General features: G+C 35.4%; 1 long non-coding RNA gene across 2 annotated transcripts in view; it reads left to right on the top strand.

Annotated features, from left to right (window-relative positions):
- The window catches only part of LOC134737006 (uncharacterized), a 153,404-nt gene extending 141,058 nt beyond the window's left edge, over positions 1-12,346 (top strand). For both annotated transcript variants that reach the window (XR_010121521.1, XR_010121520.1), the window contains exons 2-3: positions 11,201-11,387; positions 12,085-12,346. This is a non-coding gene — a long non-coding RNA (uncharacterized lncRNA). The remainder of the gene's footprint in view (positions 1-11,200; positions 11,388-12,084) is intronic.
- Positions 12,347-13,331: the final 985 nt, after the last annotated feature.

Genomic DNA, 13,331 nt, shown 5'->3' with positions numbered 1-13,331 from the left:
TCCACTTCCTAACTTATAAAACTTCTGAATATGTTACCTTACATGACAAAATAAACTTTTCAGATGGATTAAGGTAAGGATGTTCACATGGAGAAATTGTTTTGAATTATCTATGTGGACTCAATGCAAACTACAGGCCAAAAAAGGCAAAGAATGGAACCTCCTTAAGAAACACAGTTCTGCTGACACCTTGATGTTAGTGCAGCAAAAATCATTTTACCCTTCTAATCTCCAGAACTGTAAGATTATAATTTTGCATTGTTTCACACAACTAAGTTTGTGGTAACTTGTTACAGCTGCTGGAGGAAACTCATACAATTATAAGCAGCTAAATTTAGAAATTTGAAAACAATTTAGGCTACGATTATTGATAAAATAAGCCTAATAAATATGGTAGTTAATATTGCTATTCACCATGTATTTTTTAACTTTTACCATACAGGGGATGGGTAGGCTTGTGTTTCTTGTCCTTCTTTGAAGTTAGGCAAAGCTGTGTTATTTTCCTAGGGCAATAACATATGGAAATATTGGAATAATTGATGTGTGTCACTTTCAGGGCAGGAGCTTTAAGAGTCCCTGCTACATTTTTTCCCTTGTTAGGTGATTTTGGAAGTGCAGATTGAGATGAACTTCTCTCAGCCCACGTTCTGCCAATCCTTGGTGCTTATGTAGCATGAGCAAGAAATGACATTTTGGTAGGACTTCCAAAATGGTAGAATAAGGAGATTCCTACATCCATTTCGCCATAAAAGCAATGGCAGGCCGGGCGCTGTGGCTCACGCCTGTAATCCCAGCACTTTGGGAGGCCGAGGCGGGTGGATCACGAGGTCAGGAGATTGAGACCATCCTGGCTAACACGGTGAAACCCCGTCTCTACTGAAAATACAAAAAAATTAGCCGGGCGTGGTGGTGGCCACCTATAGTCCCAGCTACTCGGGAGGCTGAGGCAGGAGAATGGTGTGAACCCGGGAGGCGGAGCTTGCAGTGAGCCGAGATCGTGCCACTTGCACTCCAGCCTGGGTGACAGAGCAAGACTCCGTCTCAAAAAAAAGCAATGGCAATGTTGAAAAGATAAATATAATATTCTATTTCAGAATTCTAAAAATTAGTAATGCCTTGTAACATGCTGAGAATCAATTATTCCAAAAAAAAAAAAAAAAGAATGAACCTCAGTGAAAACAATTTTGTGGTGTTTTAACTTGGCTTAAAACCTTTCCTCTCTCTCCAGCTTCACGATAGTCTTGAAATTCAGCAGATTCAGGGCCATACCAGCTGATAAAACCAACAGTTTTGCAGTCACTACAAGTGGGCACACTGCATATGAAAATCCTCAAAAGTCTCATCCCCAAAGAATTGTCACTATTGGCATGTTATGCAGTGCCCAGAAAAAGCCCCATTTACAGAGTATTATTATTATTGAACCTCATTCAAAACGCTTTCTCCAGAAAAAAATTTATCCCCAAGGCTGCAATCAGCTGCTTTTGCTTGCAGTGTAGCTGTGTAAGGCTAAAATACCAGTTGGAGGAAACAAAATCCCAGACAAACTTTTAAAAATTATAATATGATATGGCCATAGAGTGTTCTGGAAAGCTTTGACATATTAATGAGATGTAAAAGACCACTTTCAAATGCAGGGCTATCCACATGCCAAGGAATACTTGAGAGTTTTCTAATCTGTCGTTTCTGGTTGACTTTGATGCCTTTTGCAAGGAGGAACTAGAGATTAAGGCAGGCAGGAAAACTGCTCAAGTATTAAATGCCTTTACCAATGGACATTTAGAAGCCCTCAGCAAAAGGTGGAATATTTAGTGGTTTAAAGCATTTAAATAAATTGCTGAAACATTATTAGCTGACCACTGAGCTAAGTGAAGAGAAGCCTCAGCAGCCACACCCTACAGAAAACACTACAAAGTTAGTTATATAAAGTTATTAAAAACACAGTAAAGAAAACAAAAACAACAAATCATGGAATAATAACATGATTGCATAGTTGCCACATTATTATCTAAAATCTTTTTTTCGTTTTTCTTTTCTTTTTTTTCTTTTTTTTTCTGAGACAGGGTCTCACTCTGTCACCCAGGTGGAGTGCAGTGACACAATAATAGCTCACTGCAGTTTCAAGGTACTTGGTTCAGGTGATCCTCCTACCTCAGGCTCCTGAGTAGCTCAGACTACAGGTATATGCTACCATGCCCAGCTAATTAAAAAAGTAATTTGTAGAAACACTCTCTCACTGTATTGCTTAGGCTAAAATTGTTCAGTTTTGGACAAAAAAAGTACAAGATATGCAAAGAAAATAGAAAACTATGACCCATACACAGAGTAAACAGCAGTCAATAGAAGCTGTCACTGAGAAAGCATAGGTGTTGGGATTACTAGAAAAATGCTCTAAATTACTGTTATAAACATGCTAAAAGTTAAAGATAATCTGACTACAGATTACAAGTAATTATAAAATTTATGTTTCATAAAGAGAGAATATCAATACAGATTTTTTGAAAAACAAAAATTCGGCAAACTAGGAATAGACAGAAATTTCCTCAACTTGATAAAAATCAGCAAAACACCTACAATTAATAAAATAGCTAAAACTTTCTCATAGATCAGAAGCTTTCCTGATAAAATTAGGAAGAAAGCAAGGATGTTCTTTCTCATCATTCCTTTTGAATATCATTTGAAGTTCTATCTAATTTAATAAAAAAGACAGTAGATGATATACTTTTGGGAAAGAACAAATAATATCTTTGCAGTGGACATGATAACCTATGAAGAAAATCTAAAAAGAATCAACAAAAAGCAAAAAACAAAAAGGCAAAATGTTGCAAGATACAAGGTTAAATATACAAAAATCAATTACTTTCCTATATACTAGCTGTATATGGAAATTGAAATTGAAAACGCATTTACCAAAATATAAAATACTTAGCTATAAATCCAACAAAGTATATATTAGATATCTGAGAAGAAAACCAAAATACCATTAAAAAATCAAAGAAGAATGAAACAAATTAAGAGCTATCGCACATTAGTGGATAGAAGGACTCAATAGTGCCAAGGTGTCAGTTCTTTCCAATTTGATCTATAGATTCAATGCAATACCAATCAAATTCCAGCAAGCTATTTTGTCACTACTGACAAACTGATTCTAAAGTTTAAAAGAAAAGGGAAAAGGTCCAGAATAGCCAACACAATACTAAAGAAGAAAAAATAGGAAGATGGACACAACCTAATTTCAACACTTATCGTACAGTAAGCAAGACAGTATTTTATTGTTGAAACAATAGGCAGATGGAACAACAGAAAGAATAGAGAACCTATATATAGATCCACATAAATATATTTAACTGTTCCTTGACAAAGGAGTAAAACCAATACCCTGGAGCAAAAAGAGTCTTTTCAGCAAATGATTCTGTAACAACTGGACATTCACATACAAAATAATGAGTCTAGGCACAGACCGTAATTGAAATTAACTCATAATAGATCATTGAACTAAATTTAGAATGCAAAACTATAAAAACTTCTAGTAGATAATATAGGTGAAGACCTAGATGACTTTGGGTATAGTGATAGTTTTTCATATATAAAATAAAAAACATGATTTATGAAAGAAATAATAGCTGAACTTTCTTAGAAACTTCTGCTCTAGTCTGTGACATATTGTCAAGATATTGTGTGTGAAAGACATTGTCAAAAGAATGAGAAAACAAGCCACAGACTAGTAGAAAATATTTGCAAAGGACATATCTGATAAAAGACTAATTTTTGAAATGTACAAAGAGTTCTTAAAACTCAACAATAACAAAGTGAACAACAGAATTATAAATGGGCAAATGACCTGAACAGATATCTCAATAAAGAAGATATACATATGAATATAAAATAGGCACATGAAAAGATGCTCCACATCAGATGGCATGAGGAAAATGCAGAGTAAAAGAAGGAGATACCACCAGACATCTAGAATGGCCAAATTCCAGAACACTGACAACACCAAATGCTGACATGGATATAGAACAAGTGGAATTCTCATTTATCATTGGTGGGAATGAAAGCATTATAGCCACTTTGCAAACTCCTGGTTTTCTATAAAAGTAAGCATACTCTTACATACAACCCAGCAATCACACTCGTTGTTGTATACTAAAAGGAGTTGAAAACTTATGTCCACACAAAAACCTGCACATAGATATTTATAGCAGCTTTGTTCATAATTGCCTACAGTTGGAAGCAACCAAGATGGACTTCAGTTGATGAATGAATAAATCAACTGTGGTATATCCAAAGGCATATTATTCAGTGCTAAAAAAAATTGAGCTATCAAGCTTATCAAGCTATGCAAAGACAGGGAAGAAACTTAAATGCATATTACTAAATAAAAGAAGACAATCTAAAAAAAGATACATACTGTATGATTTCAACTGTATGACATCCTGGAAGTGGCAAAACTAGGGAAAGAGTACAATGATCAGTGGTTGCCAGGAGTTAGGGGTGAGAAAGAAAGGAATAGATATGGTACAGAGGATTGTTAAGATGGTGAAACTATTCTGTATGCTACTAGGATGATGAATACACGTCATTGTACATTCATCCACACAACAGGAAGAGTGAACCCTAATGTAACCTGTGAACTTTGGGTCATAATGGTATGCCAGTGTAAGTTCATTGATTGTAATAAACACACCATTCTGATAGGGGATGTTAATAATGGAGAAGGTTTTGTATGTTTGAGAGCATTGGATACAAGGATGTCTATAATTTCTTCTCAATTTGCTGTGAACCTAAACACGCTCTTTAAAAATTAAAGTTGTTGACTGGGCACGGTGGCTCATGCCTGTAATCGCAGCACTTTGGGAGGCCGAGGCAGGTAGATCACCTGAGGTCGGGAGTTCGAAACCAGCCTGACCAACATGGAGAAACCCCGTCTCTACTACAAATACAAAATTAGCTGGGCATGGGGTCGCATGCCTGTAATCCCAGCTACTCGGGAGGCTGAGGCAGGAGAATCGCTTGAACCCGGGAGGTGGAGGTTGCAGTAAGCCAAGATCGTGCCATTGCACTCCAGCCTGGGCAACAAGAGGGAAACTCCATCTCAAAAAATAAATCAATAAAAATAAATAAATAAATAAATAAATAAATAAATAAATAAAGTTGCTAAAAGACAAAGAAACAAACAAAGTATAAAAAATATACATCAGCCGGGTGTGGTGGCTCATGCCATTAATCTCAGCACTTTGGGTGGCCGAGGCGGGTGGATCACTTGAGGTCAGGAGTTCGAGACTAGCCTGGCCAACATGGTGAAACCTGTCTCTACTAAAAATACAAAAATTATCTGGACATGGCAGTGGGTGCCTGTAATCCCAGCTACTCGAAAAGCTCAGCAGGAGAATCACTTGAACCGGGGAGGCGGACGTTGCAGTGAACCGAGATCGTGCCATTGCACTCCAGCCTGGGAGACAAGAGCGAAACTCCTTCCCAAAAAAAGAAAAAAAAAAGAAAAATATACATCATGCAAATTATTCACTAAATAACACGGAAGTGTCCACATTAATATTAGACAACATAGACGTTAAGAAATAAATTTTTTTATGTCAGTCCTCTGTGATTTTAGAGTTGTTTGCTTTTAAAGCATAGAGTCTCATGATAGATACTACAAATGTGAGCCAAACTAATGACATAAAATTAACTTCATAGTGTGGAAAAGTAGCTTGTAAGCATTCCTAAAAAGTGAAGAACAAATAAAAAATTAGTATTTTCACTCTTAAAGAAGATTTTTATGGTAATTACTGTCCTCAGGCATGTATTATGGAAAGGAAAAAAGCAAAAGGAACATAAAAACTACATGAAATGGATTTGCTAAAGCGCCTGTAGTAATATCTGTATTCTAGCAGGCATTCATACATGTTAGTTCATTTTGTTAGTTCTATATAAAAAGTGGGAATTGAATTTTTAAGAACAAATTCAGTAAGAAATCTTGAATAAAGTAATTGATTCATTGCAGGAGTAGCCAATTCTGAACCAAAACTAAACTATGGACTAACAATCATATATATGGTCATAACAAACTTTTTAAAAATAACTTTCATTAGTTTTATCACAGAGTTCCATTAATGGAAAATATTTATATTTAATACAAAATCAGTACAGTGTTTTAACCATGAAAATTATTTAATTAAAAGCATGCTTAGGGAAAAGTTTGTGTTCAGTATTCTAAAAGTTAGACTTTCCTCTAGAGAAGAGGGACAACAAATTGCACTAAAAGGGAAAAAGGCATATAGGAAATAATATGTTTACTACATATTATAGGACTATAGGAAATATAGGAAATAAAATATACAATTTTGATTCTAATAATACAAGAAACAATAAAGGAAATAATAAAATAGAAATTTCTGATTCTTGTAAAAGATTTGAACACAATGAAGGTATTTTATGAGAAGACTGTCAGCAGAGATCCCTTCTAGAGTCCACGTGCTCAAGGTTTAGCATAATCTGTTTGTCCATTTGGAAAATAAAAGGAAGGAAAATGTATTATGTTCATTTGGCACTTCAGAAAGATCCTAACATGACCCCTTCCTTTATTATTCAGTAAAAAATTCCCCCAAGAATTGGATCTTATATTCTATTTTGGCCAGAAATAATGATTTCGTTTGGATAACCGTTGGGAATAATAGGAATAGCAACACAATGAAATACCAAATTTTACTTACCAATATTTTATTGTATTTGTTTCTTTTTATTTTACAATATTTTATTGTATTTGTTTCTCATTAATGTTTACTTTGTTTACTGCCTATTCTACCTTCACCTCCAAATTCTCCCCAAATCCTTTAGTCTTCACACATACACACACACACACACACACACACACACACACACACACACACAACTCGTGCTTGTGGTAGGTACATTCAAGCCACCATGCCCTTTGTTTAGTTTAATTTAATAAACATTGGTAGCATTACTGTTATTAAATATCCAGGTGAGAAAAGTGAGACTGAAGGTTAGATGACTCTCCCAACCTCTATCATACAACTCTAGACTATGAATCTGACATTCAAAATAAGATTAAATGGACCATGATCCAGGTTCTTAAATGTAAATTAGAGCATCTTTATAAAATAATTATCCTCAAAGAAATAAGCAAATATAATGCATTCACGAGCATGAATCGATTGCTCTAAATATTTACATAACACCAAAGAGCCTGTGAAAATTGAAAAAATATATAATACAGAAATGAAAACCCAATACAAGTGTTGTAAAATTAGATTGAAAAAATATTCCAGAAAATAGAACAACAAGATCAAGATATAGGAAATAGAAGCAAAGAAGAAAATTAAATGACCAGTCCAATAGATCCTCGTAGATCAAAGCCCCACCTCTGTTCCCAACCGCCTCCCCACTTCCCCTTTTGGCTTTGTCCTTCTTGATAGTACAAGAACTCCATGGAAACTTATCTTACCTTGTTCTCCTGCTGAGGACAACCACCACTGAGCAGAGATATGTCAGGAGGAGTTGAGGAAATTGGATTTATATTCCTAGAGGTTCCGAATGCTCAACCTGGAACTGAAAGGAGACATATCCAAAATTGATGACATTCAAAGATAGGCTAAATTATAATAATTTTTCAAGATTTTAGAGATTACATTGAGTTATAAAATTAAGTGAAAATAAACTTTAACATATATTCCAAGCTTACTTTTCTTCAATTTTAAATGTATCCTAATCAGGTGCTTTTAAAATGTTTATCTTTATTATTTACTGTAACATTCAGTAAGGTTGCCTGTTTTATCAGTCTATTATCTATCTGCCTATCTATGTATATACCTCTATTTATCTATCTATCATCTATTTAAAGGAGGGAATAACTTCTGTTGAATATCACAGAACATAGTTTTTATTCTCATGTAAATTATTCTTTTAAATGTTGCTATTTTTTTTCTGCCACTCTTGCTTTTCAAAGCTATATTCTATTGAATTTGACTTTTCACATCTAACGTTTCACAGTGATGTTTTCAATCACTTGCTCCAAAATGAGTCAATTTCAAAATAACCTCGGTGCTGATTTCTACAGTACAGTGAAATGTTTGTTGAGTAAAGATGCCTTTCTCTGATGTCTACTATATCTGGAATGTTATCTTTAGTGGTGAAATTTTTCTCCTTATTTAAGAATGAGCTAAAGTGTGTCTTCTTTAAGGAGACATACCTCTGAGCATGACTAAAGAACAGAATATAATTATTGATCCTATTTTTAAATCCACTTCTTAGTTTTGATATAATATCTAAAGTATGTTTTCATTTTTGCAATAATTGAGCTTCCTTTTAAGCTTTCAGACCTGTGTTAGCAGAATTGGCTTTATAAAGTCAAACACCTTATTAATTTTTCATAGTTCTTTAAAAAATCATACTCTGCAGTTGTGTTAATTATATCTCTTTTCAATTAACTGTCCACAAAAAGTCAAGTATCTCTTGAAGTCCTCAAACTTAAATTATATTACTTTGATGGTAAATGCAGAGATTTACTAAACATTAACCATCTGAGTCCTATTTAAAGACAGAAATGATCTAGTGTTTTCTATGTCCTCTTAGTATAATCTATTAAGAATTGAAAATGTATTAGTTACTTTGTGATTGCATTTTTACAACTTCATATCGAAAGCAGAAGAGTTCAACAAAATACATTTTAGCTACATCAAATAAAAATAACTACATATTTTAAATGTCATAACTAAGAGAAGTGTTTTTCATTTTATTTTATTTTTTGGAAACAGTATGTTTTATTTTATTTTATGTTTTTTGGAAACCAACTTGCTCCATTGGTCAGGCTGGAGTACAATAACAGTAATGTAATCATAGCTCACTGCAGTCTCCAATTACTGGGCTCAAGCAAACCTCCTGCCTCAGCCTCCATGTAGCCAGGATTATAGGCACGGGCCACCACACCCAGCTAATTTGCTGTTCTCCAGCTTTTAGTCTGAAACTATCCTTCCTACTCTGCCTCTCAAAGTGCTGAGATTACAGGCATGAGCCACCATGCCCAGTGAGAAGTATCTTTTTTGATCTCTGAGTTAATATCTGCATAGACCATAATGGAGCTATTCTAGAAACTTGACTGAGTGGATTAATACTGAGAACATTTACTATTCAGTAAATATTTACTAAAGATATTTATTTCACCTCTAAAAATTTTAAAACATTACTAAATGTTCAACACAACAGAAAATTTTGAACAAGGGATAAAAAGAAAGAAGCACAGTAGTAGCAGAGGTTTTGTGATTTAAGCATAAAATTGGTTTTTGAGCTTACTAACCTGCCATCTTCTGTCAGGTGGGAGAAACCATGCTAGTCAGGGGATTACAATACTTGCTACTGAATTATTTTCAAAAAGAGAACAACATGGTAGTAATATCATATTGCTTACCCCTTCCTCCCAAATGTATTAAAACATGCTTGTGAGATAATTAAATCTTACAACATATGAATTAGAAATATTAAAAATGTACTGGTGCTCCTTGTCTTATGATAGAGTTACAGCCTGAAAAATTCATCATAAATTGAATATCATAAGTTAAAAGTTTATTTTGACTTCCAGTATTTTTAACTTATGATGCATTTATGTGAACATAACCCATTGCATATTGAGAAATATGCTGAATGCTCATTGCTGTTCAACCATTATAAAGTTTGAAAACTGTTAAGTTGAACCATTCTAAGTCAGGTACCACCTCCATTAAGAGAAACTATTTTAAAATATTAACAAATAGATTCAAATTATTCATTAAAGAATGCAAGCTGTTTTTAATTAGACTAATTCATTTCTTCAGTATTGTTTTCACCTTAAGGTTTTCCAGAAGATAAAGCACAACAAAGACTTAATGGGAATTTGAAAATCTTAAATGTAATAACTATAAAAACTATAGGCGGCTCACGCCTGTAATCCCAGCACTTTGAGAAGCCGAGGCAGGTGGATCACGAGGTCAAGAGATCGAGACCATCTGGCCAACATGGTGAAACCCCATCTCTACTAAAAATACAAAAATTAGCTGGGCATGGTGGCGCACACCTGCAGTCTCAGCTACTCTGGAGGCTGAGGCAGGAGAATTGCTTGAACCCGGGAAGTGGAGGTTGCAGTGAGCCGAGATCGTCGCACCACTGCACTCCAGCCTGTGACAGAATGAGACTCTGTCTTAAAAAAAAAAAAAAAAAAGACTATTACTATATTTATTAATTAACAGTCATTTATTAATTCACCATATTTTCTAATTTTCTTGACCACTATAATTTTACCACTCACTTCGTCACCATAGCATTTGCAGGACCCTTGAAGTTTGTTGGAGTAAGATATCAATATTAAGATTATATAATAGTAGGCCAGGTGTGGTGGCTCATGCATGTAATCCCAGCACTTCAGGGGCCAAGGTGGGCAGATCACAAGGTCAGGAGTTTGAAACCAGCCTGACCAACATGGTGAAACCCCGTCTTTACTGAAAATACAAAAATTAGCCAGGCGTGGTGGCACACACCTGTAATCCCCGCTACTCGGGAGGCTGAGGCAGGAGAATCGCTTGAACCTGGGAGGCGGAGGTTGCAGTGAGCTGAGATCACGCCACTGCACTCCAGCCTGGGCCACAGAGTAAGAATCCATCTCATATATATATATATACAAAATAGATTTTATATATATTATATATATTTTTATATTTTATATATTTATTATATATTTATATATTTTATTTATATATCTATTTATTACATATATATATTTATTTTTATTTTATACAAAATATAAAAATTATATATTTTATATATATTATATATATTTATTTTATATATATATATTTATTATATATATAATATATATATAATGTAATAGTAAAAGCAGAGAGGACAGAAGCAACAAAGCATTTTAAACACATTTAAATGTGAGTTCTGTTGTTACTGTTTTGTTTGGGTAAACTTTAAGCTCCCAGAAAGGACCTCTGGTATGCTCTGTGGAACAGGTCAAGCATGAGGATTATTGTAAGAACAACTCTGTTTTCCAACACAGACTCTCACACCACACATCCAGACTGGATAAAACAAGGCTATTACTATGTCCCTTCAAAGTGATATAGTCACCAATTCAGTGGTGGCCTAACTCCAGTTACTTTTCCCATGTCTGCTTACCCTATCTTTTACAGCCATGATTTTTTTTCAGCACATGAAGAACATCAACTCCACACAGTACTTGATAAGAAATGCAATAAACTTAAGTATGATTGCAGTAAGTCTTGAACTCATGGTGATATCGAGGACAACTTCAGCCCCTCTGGAAAAAGAGTGATCTTAAGATTGATCATGGGAACAATTTCCTATCCTTCAGAACACTCAAGAACTGGAACCAAGTAAGACTAACAAAACCCTGGAAAACTGGTTACTGTTTTCCCATAAATAGGTAAAAGTTCAGCTGCCCTATAAATTATTTGTTTATTCAATCAATCAATTATTAGTTTCTATATTTACTCTATAATACTTAATGCACACCTACTATGTGCCAGATGATATGATTGGCACTGGATTACAATAGTGGTGAAACAATAGTTATGGCTTTCCAGGAGCTTAAAATGTTGTAGAAGACAATTTAAAACAACGTAATTTCAATATAGTGTGATAGTGCATTGCTAGGGTTATGCTCTGGAAGTAAATGGTTATGGGCATTATACATGTGTCATGACACTTGTATTAGTTTCCTGTAGCTGCAATAAAAATTATCACAAATTTAGTAGTGGCTTAAAATAATACAAATATATTACCTTATATTTCCAGATGTCAGAAATATCACTGGGCTAAAAACAGGCCTATTTTACTGGTAATATTCTATTGATCCAGAAGCTGGTTGTAGAGTGGTGTTTAATTTATTAAAATTAATCAAGCTTTATACCTATCATATATTTTTCTTTTATAAAATACTTCAAAAAAGTATTACAAATGTACTTGGACCTGTTGTTTTAAAATTGATTACTGTATTAGTTTGTTATTGCTGCTACAACAAACTACCTCAAACTTAATGACTTAAAGAAACAAACATCTATTTTCTTACAGATTTTAGAAGTGCAGATGGTTATCACTGGGCTAAAATCAAAGAGACAGCAAGTCTGATTCCTTTCTGGAGGGTCTATGGATGAATCCATTCCTTGTATTTTACGGCTTCTAGAGCTGGTCAGCATTCATTGGCTCATGTCCTACTTCCATCTTCAAAGTTGGCAATGACTGGTCTCTTTTTTTGGATTGAATCACCCTGACACTCTTCTGCCATTTCTCCCTATTTGAAAAAAAACAAAACAAATAAACAAACTTGTGATTATATTGGAGACTGCTGAATCTTCTCTATATTACAGTCTTTCCACTTTGGTGACTTCATCCTTGAGGTAGTTTTGACAATATGTGGTAAACATGGTCAGTGGCAACTTTCAGCTAATATCTTACTAATTTAGGAACTCTGTGCCTGGGCCACAGAGCAAAACTTGTCTCAAAAAAAAAAAGTTATCTGGTGTTGCTTACCCTTAGAAACTAGTGCTCTCCGTGTGCATGTGCAACCAGCAGCCTCAGTGGTGATTGAAGGGCAGTTCTCTGGTCACTGGGGTAAAGCTCCAAGAAGGAGTACTGCTGCCTCTGCTGCAGCGAAGAATCCACTTAGAGAGCAGGGAGTAGCAGGTGGCAGTAGGCGCCACCCAACTCCCACACACTTGGCAAGGCAGGTCTCACACGTGCTGTGTTATACTAGCAGCAGCTAGCTAGGTTTCAGGTAGTCTATGCTCAGAACTCAAAACTGTCCCAGACCATAAGCCTTCTCCACAGAGACAGAAACCACAGCTTTCAGGCCTTACCCTCTCTGGTCTGCCCATGAAACAGGGGTGCCCAGGGTTACAGCATACTTACCCCTTGGTTCTGGCCAATGGGGTTTGTCACCCTTCGAGATTATATCGGAAATCTCAGCTGGGAGCTTCTCTCCACCTGTAGTCATACATTTTCTCTACCCCCTGAGTTAGCTGTCAGACTTTCACAAGGTCATCTGTGAGATAGGATCAGGAATGACTTCCTCTGTTTTTACTTGGGTCTGGGAGTTCACTCAAATCATGTTCTGATGCTGCTCCTTCTCAAATATTTCCCTCTGCTGACTAAATCAGCTCCAGTGCTGGATGGGGTTAAGGCCTGGCCTTCTGGCGTGGATTGCCAGGTTTCCCAGGGAAAGTGTATGTTCCAGAGGCAGTTTGTCCCCCTTTCACACTCTGGGAACTTATGGTTTTCCCCCTGGATCACAGTGTAGCCTGCAGTTTACCACTTCTTCC

The sequence above is a fragment of the Symphalangus syndactylus genome, chromosome 6 (genome assembly GCF_028878055.3).
Source record: "Symphalangus syndactylus isolate Jambi chromosome 6, NHGRI_mSymSyn1-v2.1_pri, whole genome shotgun sequence".
Taxonomy (NCBI): Eukaryota; Metazoa; Chordata; class Mammalia; order Primates; family Hylobatidae; genus Symphalangus; species Symphalangus syndactylus.
Note: the sequence above shows the minus strand (reverse complement) of the source record. Positions and strands in the feature narration are given on the sequence as shown.